Source organism: Notolepis coatsorum, assembly GCF_963971535.1.
Source record: "Notolepis coatsorum genome assembly, chromosome: 4".
Lineage (NCBI taxonomy): Eukaryota > Metazoa > Chordata > Actinopteri > Aulopiformes > Paralepididae > Notolepis > Notolepis coatsorum.
In genome coordinates this window covers 155,093,561-155,101,731 of record NC_140168.1, presented here as the reverse complement: position 1 = coordinate 155,101,731, position 8,171 = coordinate 155,093,561, and the positions used below count along the sequence as shown (strand labels likewise).

The following is an 8,171-nucleotide window of genomic DNA, read 5'->3' as shown; positions in this document are numbered from 1 at the left end:
GCCGCCATTTGCAGCTCCACTCGTTCACACTGCGACGCTATTTCCAAAGCGCGCGGCAGCATAAGTTGTGGTTCCTCCAGTAACTTTCTCCGTACATAGTCTGACGTGCACCTGCTCAGCACCGGATCTCTTATTTGATTGCTAATGTCCGCAGCAAACGCACAGTCTCTGGCAGCTTGACGAAGCCTCGTCACAAACTGCTGTACAGTTTCACCCGGTTTCTGTGATACTTGGTAGAAAGCTTGGCGCGCAAACGCAGTGTTTACCTGCGGCACAAAGTAGTCATTTAGCGCCTTAACAGCTTTAGCATAGTCCGACGGTCCTCCCCCATCGGGCAGTGTAGAGAATACATCTTGTACGTCCGTACCTGCATGATGTAAGAGCATAGCCCTTCTTCTCTGTCTCACTGTGGCGTCCACACCGACAGCCAGAATCAACCCTTTCCCGGCAGCGTAAAGCTCAAACGTCATTAGCCACCTGGTCCACCTTGGTCCCAGTGTAGCTGGCTCATTGTAGCATTCGAACTTCGGCAAGTTGTCCATGTTCTCGTCTCAACAACATGATAACTCTATGCAGATTCAACTTCGGAGTTTATCCTCGTCGCCATTGTTGGATATTAAGTAGTACTTCACTTAATAATCGACTCAGTATTTAAACAATAGTCTTTATTTGCATTCTCCGTTCTAGTGCTCCCGCACTCGACTTGCTCTCAGCATGCATTCTCTGGAGTGAACGCACAGCGTCAGCTCCTATGACGTAACCATGTAACAGCGTGGTACGTCAGTACACAACAGAGAGTATGTCAGACTCCAAGAGTATGGACGCTGGAGGCCAGCAGTAGTCATCCAGCCAGCCGACACTGCGCGGCCATACCACGTTCGCACCCAAGATGGACGCGAGTACCGCCGTAACCGCAGGCACCTGAGGGACACAAAAGAAGGACACTTCCCGGAAAGCGACGGTCTGCCAAGCAAAGAAAGCGTCGATCAACCACCTGATACCAACACCCCTGAACTGTCAGATGACTCAGAAGCGAACTCAGCTTCATACTACAGCAGGTCAGGCCGAGCAGTAAAGCCTCGGGACATACTAGACCTGTGAATGTACTATGTATTAAAAAATTAAAATAAAAAATTTAACTTTAATACTAATGTTTACCCAATTGAAAAAAAAGGGGAAATGTAACTTGAATATTAATGTCTACTGAAATGGATGACTTACTAATGTTTACTGAAATGGCTGACTTACTTACCCTGTTTACCTTGTCGAATATGTTCCAATATTTAGCAGGTTATTCTGTGAATAAGAGTTGCATACGGTAAGAACTGTGAGACAGAGTATACTTTAAGCTTTGATTACATACCTTATTCACTGTTGAATTGTTCAAATATTCAATCAGGCTTTTTTATGTCTAACATATTAATGTTTACCTGTTTACATTGCCTGACCCTGACACAGTGTTAACACACATGGTTAATGTTTACAAAGAATGTCTCACCCACTCCGTTTGCTGTATTTATCAACAATTTAGCTAAAGAAATAAAACATCTAGGACTGGGTCTAAATTACGATGGTAGTAATAAATTGGACATATTACTTTATGCAGATGATATAATTCTCATAGCTGAAAATTCAAACGATCTTCAGACAATGTTAATATGTACGGAAAGCTGGTGTAGAAAGTGGATGAAGTGTACTCTGTGTGCAGAGCGCTGCTTCTGTAGATTTCACGTAAAGAGCGCTGGTTCCAAGGAAGAATTCAAACTGGACATCGATTTCAGAGACAATGGCTCTTGTATGGTGGTAGGTTTATTCGACAGCAGGCAAAGCAGGTCAACAGCAGAGTTACATGGTTCCATCTTGAGACAGCTACATTCTGTCCTGTTCACTGGTTACCAACAGGCATGTTTTATAGTGTATTATAATAAACATCGCAGTCTGGTCCGCCCTCCTATTCAAATCAGCTGGTTCTATGAGGAGTTAGGGGGGGTGTGTTAATCAAATTAACCTAAAACCAGTTTGTCTTATTTTAGCTGAGACAGTGGTCTTTGATGTGTGTGTGTGTGTGTGTGTGTGTGCGTGTGAGTGAGTGAGTGAGAGTGGGTGTCCCTGTGTGTCTGTGTGTGTGTGTCTCTGTGTGTGTGTGTGTGTGTGTGTGTGTGTGTGTGTGTGTATATGAAAATGTGTATGTGAATGTGTCTAGATGTGTAGTGTGGGTGTCTGTGTGTCTCTGTGTGTATGTGTGTGTGTGGTGAGCTGTGTGTGTGTGTGAGAATTAGTAATATGTGAATGTGTCTATTTGTGTGGGAGAGTATCTGTGTGTACGTGTGTGTGTCTCTGTGTGTATGTGCATGTGTGTGTCTAGTGTCTGTGTGTGTGGCGTGTGTAGGGTGTGTCTCTGTGTGTATAGTGTGTGTCTGTGTGTGTGTGTGATGTAGAGTGAGAGTGTGTGTGTGCTTGTGTGTGTGTGTGTATATGTGTGTGTGGGAAAGAGTGTATGTGTGTGTGTGTGTGTGTGTGTGTGTGTGTGTGTGTGTGTGTGTGTGTGTGTGTGTGTGTCTGTGTGTGTGTGTCTGTGTGTGGTTAACCAGGTTACCTTCCTGTTTACACCAAAACCCAAATGGTTTTGGTCTGATGTGAGAGATATTTTGTGCTTTTGTTTATATTATCAGTCACCCCAGTTACATTGACTCTAGATGTCTCTAGCCTCTCAGACGTCTCAAATACACATACTGTATCAATATTATTTATCTAGCTAGTTTTAACTTAATCTTAAATCAATGGCCCTATGAATCAAATTTGTTACGTCATGGAGACTTACAGTTAACAACACATTGGGTGCCACGCCCCTTTGCCCAGATAACGTAAGGTTATGTATATAACCAAGTTCTATGAATTATGGTGACGCTCAGCATCAGTTGCATAAATCTCGCTTCAGTGGATATGCACTGAATACATTTCAAAATGTACCTTTACATACCAACATCCGTCTGACCACACCCCCATCTGCTGCCTACATAAGCAGTGGTGGGGCCACACACTCATCTCCTTCCCAACAAATTTCACCACAATGAAAGATCAAGGGCTGCAGCGGCGTCCTGATGCTGAGCGTCACCATAATTCATAGAACTTGGTTATATACATAACCTTATGTTCTATTTGTGCCCAGGTATGGACTTCAGGGTCATGTTGAGGGATATTCATTTTTTTTTTTTTTACATATTATGAAAGTACAGATTCATACCTTCAAAATAAGCCATCACTTGAACATTTTGGTGGGATACTTTGCAAGCTACTTCCTATGATTCATGGTGATTATCACAAAACGTATTCAGAGATAATAGCCTTCAAGAGACGAGCAGGCTATTCAGTGACAATAGTGAAACAACTACAACACTACCCAGAAGTCATTGTAATCCATGGCCCCCCTCTCTCTAGGGCAATTAACACCTGGCAGCTTTCCAGTCTGAGGCTCTTTGTTATTAAAATGAGTCTGGTGACTGGTAGTGGTAGTGAAAGGGACCCTGATAATAAACAAGAAACTTAATCAAGTTTCAAGATTTTATTAGCATTTAAAATAACACGAGATAAAAATAGACATGCTAAAGTCAATGTTCAATGTTCTGATGGCCTCTCCAGAAGCATTTAGATGTAAATACATGTAGTGTGGTAGTGAAAGACACAACAACTAGGTTAACCTTCTGTAGTCTGGTAGTGAAAGGTTAACCTTCTGTAGTGTGGTAGTGAAAGGTTAACCTTCTGTAGTGTGGTAGTGAAAGGTTAACCTTCTGTAGTGTGGTAGTGAAAGGGTTAACCTTCTGTAGTGTGGTAGTGAAAGGGACCCTGATAATAAACAAGAGACAAAATCAAGTTTCAAGATTTTATTAGCATTTAAAATAACACGAGATAAAAATAGACATGCTAAAGTCAATGTTAACCTTCTGTAGTCTGGTAGTGAAAGGTTAACCTTCTGTAGTGTGGTAGTGAAAGGGTTAACCTTCTGTAGTGTGGTAGTGAAAGGTTAACCTTCTGTAGTGTGGTAGTGAAAGGTTAACCTTCTGTAGTGTGGTAGTGAAAGGGTTAACCTTCTGTAGTGTGGTAGTGAAAGGGACCCTGATAATAAACAAGAGACAAAATCAAGTTTCAAGATTTTATTAGCATTTAAAATAACACGAGATAAAAATAGACATGCTAAAGTCAATGTTCAATGTTCTGATGGCCTCTCCAGATGATCACCGTGGTCTTTTTGAACCGCCGCTGGATATTTTGGCTGGTGGTGCCGGGCATGTTACGTCCTGGGCTTCCTCATCACAGAACTCTCTGATCTTGTGGAACAGATAGTGTTGTCTTGCAGAGTCCAGTCCCGGTGGTGGCAGCACAGGAAGTCCATCTATAGGCGGCAGGACACGGACGTCACGGAGCAGCTGGAATCTGGTTTCAGCGCCATCAATAGACATCTTTGCCACAACCACACCAGGTTCCTTGGAATCAAAGCTGCAATAATAAAGTGAAACGTTAGTACAGGGCACATAACAATATCAATGCATTTGTATCATTTACCAATGACATTCTTTGCACTAAAGTGTGAATAATTAATTACAGTAAATACACAACACACAGTGACCACACCCACCTAAAGTGCTGGTACTGCTTGATCTGTGGCAGTGGCTTGAAGTAAGGCCCCAGATGTTCCTGCCAGTTGTAGGACTGCACGATTACAGTGCCATCTTCCTTTCCCACTAGCTGTGGTATGTTGATTCCAGCCACTGAGCTGTCCCTTACGACTGCTGCAATCTCATCAAGAGTGTTCACCTTGGTCTTTCTGAAACGCTGCTTGAGAAGCCCAAAGAAACTGTCCGGGGAAAACTTTGTGTGGCCTACAATCAGCAGGTGGAGATTGACACGATGGTGAAGACCATGTAGCGCTCGCCACGCTAAGTACCACAACATGTACTTGTTCTTGTTTTGGCCACTGCAGTTGTCACAGTGAAGGTCAACATCTGTCTCCCCAAGACCATGGTCTTTGAAGAAGTGGTGCAGGTAGCTTATGACGGCGTTGCTACCTTTGCTGGACTCCATCCCCTCATCCACCAAATAGTTGACTTGCCGTGGAATCGCCTCACAGCAAACACCGAATATGCTGCACTTGCGTGGAGCCAAGAAGTACATGGGCCCTGGTTGAAGGGGGTCTGATGGGTAGTGCACCTGCAATAAATGAATAAGGATTTTAGAAAGAAAAAAAAGGGAGCAATGCAGTAGTTATAACAATTATAACATGATGTTGTGAAAGAGGGCTTGGTATGTAGTCACCTTTTGAGCGTAGTCGAAACTGTAATGCATTGTCAAGGGCTTGCTTGCCGGTGGCACATGACCACCCAGAGAAAGACCATCACCGATCTCCTTGGCGGCTTTAAGCATGCCCTTGTAGGCAGCCCGCTCTGAGGTTACATGCGCCAGATGTTGTTCCTGCTGCTTCAGCTTTGCAGACTTCTCAGCCTCTGGCAGATTGGCACTTTTGAAAATCTGAAAAAAAAAAGTTAAGTAAATGATGATTAATATTAATAATAATAAACTGTATTTGTATAACACTTTTCATACAGAAGTTGCAGTTCAAAGTTCATAACACTGTGATGTTCACTAACCAGATAATTGTTCTTCTGACACACCCAGCAAAGATCAGACATTGGTTTGATTGCTCTGATATGACTCAGTAATTGCCTCCAGAGGGACTTAAATGTGGACAGGCCCACTGCTCGCTGGTCTGAAAGATTAATAAGAACACATGTTAGCACAATGTCATTCATTTTCAAGCTTTGTTTTTATTTGACAAAGACCTATTTGACCTATTTCTTTGACAAAGATTTGCTTACACCTACCAACTGGCATTGCCTTGGTATATAAACGCCACACAGATGCCTTCGTGACGCAAGATGGTAACAGCTGACCGGTAAAGTTCTTTTGGTGTGCCTGGCGTCCAGGGAGGTGAACAGCATGATCTTCTGCATAATTCAACACAAATTGAACTACTTTTTCGATATCTTCATATTTTATGCAATGCTTGTTGTTGTGTGGTGATCGCTTTTTTGTGCGAAGACACATGCCATTTTCTGACATGTGTTTGCTTATTGCAATCAAGCGATCCTTACCTATTCTTGGGAGAGAAGAGGGGGGGGGGGGGGAGACAGAGAGAGAGATAGTTAGATCATCATCATCACAAGTACCGGTACCTGTCTGTACCACACCCAGTCTACATGATTGTGGAGACAGAGACAGAGAAGTTAGATCATCATCATCATCAATCATCATCATCACAAGTACCGGTACCTGTCTGTACCACACCCAGTCTACATGATTGTGGAGACAGAGAGAGATAGTTAGATCATCATCATCAATCATCATCATCATCACAAGTACCGGTACCTGTCTGTACCACACCCAGTCTACATGATTGTGGAGACAGAGAGAGATAGTTAGATCATCATCATCAATCATCATCATCATCACAAGTACCGGTACCTGTCAAGTACCGGTACTTTATACTATACTATGCTACTATACTCTACTATAATGTACTATAATTAGTTTTAATAAAATGGGGGACCCTGATAATAAACAAGACTAATCAAGTTTCAAGATTTTATTATCATTTAAAAAAAAATAGGCATGATGTACTATTATTAGTTTTAAATAGACAATAATAATAACTTACCCGTGGATGAAGAGGAAAGCTTCACGGCAGATTTGTATCGCCCCGAAGAAATAGTTTGTGTAAGCACGTTGTCTTTTTTTGGAAAACGATTTATTTCCGATAGTCCATTCTGACTTTCGACCAAAAGCCTGGAGCTGCGCCATAATAATCAAGTCTTTATGATCCTCTTCGAGAGCCGCTATCTCAAAACGCCTTGTGTAAACTTCATCACGGTCCAATTTTGTGATACATGACCGCCGATTAAGAATGTCATTTTCTTTATCAACCTGGACGCATTTACAAGTAAATCGCAAAAGTCTTTCCATTTGGCGTTCGTGGTTCTCGTCAGATTCAACTTCCACAACGCACATTACGTGTTCTACCTTGTCTCCAAATCCGTTAGGTGTGTTGTCACCATCATCAGATTCTGGCTCTGCCTCGTCTTCAAATCCGTTAGTTTTGTCACCATCACCACCATCACCATCATTTTCTGGCTCTGCCTCGTCTTCAATAGTGTTGTCACCATCATCATCATCTGCCTCTAACTCGTCACAACTGTCTTCTTCTTCTGAACCAGAATCTGAGTTTCTTTTTGGATTTTTCTTCTGCGGAAAGAAATCCGTGATGAATGTTCCTAAAGCGCGTTCGTCTTCAACACAGTGTGCTCCGAAGTGAGCAAACCGGTTTAATGCCTCGGCAAGTGCCCTCGCTGTGGGTTGCTGACTGGGTTCCATGGTGACTGGCAAACATGCACTGCCCTGCTCTCTGTTTAATACTCACCGATCAATGGCATCAACTTAATGACGTCACCGCCTGACCAATAAGCATTTAGATGTAAATACATGTAGTGTGGTAGTGAAAGACACAACAACTAGGTTAACCTTCTGTAGTGTGGTAGTGAAAGGTTAACCTTCTGTAGTGTGGTAGTGACGGATAAAAAAACGGATAAATAGTTTTTTTCACCATATTTCTAATATTTATTTTGGCTAAATACCAATTATAAATATCTCGACGAATTACCTCTGAATATGAATCAAAAAAAAATATTAAAGATTCGCTCACTAGTTCTACCAGAAACGGAGTTGAGGCGAAGCATTACTAAGCTTCTGTAGTGTGGCAGTGAAAGGGTTAACGCGCCCTCATCGCGCCGCAGCGCAGTTTACACCAGGGCCCCCACAATAATGAAAAAGCCGATGAAAAAGCCATTTTTTATCACTCCGTTTCCGTATTAAATTAATTTACTTTTAGCCATTAGGTTGGAAAAAATGCACCCTACCGAAATTCGTTCGCTCATAAAATTCGAACTGTGTTTTAATGGTTTTTAATTAAGTTAAAACACACGTTTTATAAAGGCCGTAAAGGCCTCTTTTTTTTAATCTTTTTTTTAGACACTGCGTTACGTTGCTTATAAATCATCTGAACTTATAACATTAAGATAGTGTATTAATAGTGTGTTATTCTAAAGCTAATGACGTCTGTGTGT

General features: G+C 42.1%; 1 long non-coding RNA gene across 1 annotated transcript; it reads right to left on the bottom strand.

Moving 5' to 3' along the window:
• Positions 1 to 4,972: 4,972 nt before the first annotated feature.
• On the bottom strand, positions 4,973 to 5,995 carry LOC311227266. Its single transcript, XR_014619580.1, has 4 exons — positions 5,877 to 5,995; positions 5,643 to 5,761; positions 5,311 to 5,523; positions 4,973 to 5,205 (listed from the first exon to the last, which is right to left on the bottom strand). It is a non-coding gene; the product is annotated as an uncharacterized lncRNA (long non-coding RNA).
• Between the last annotated feature and the right edge of the window lie 2,176 nt (positions 5,996 to 8,171).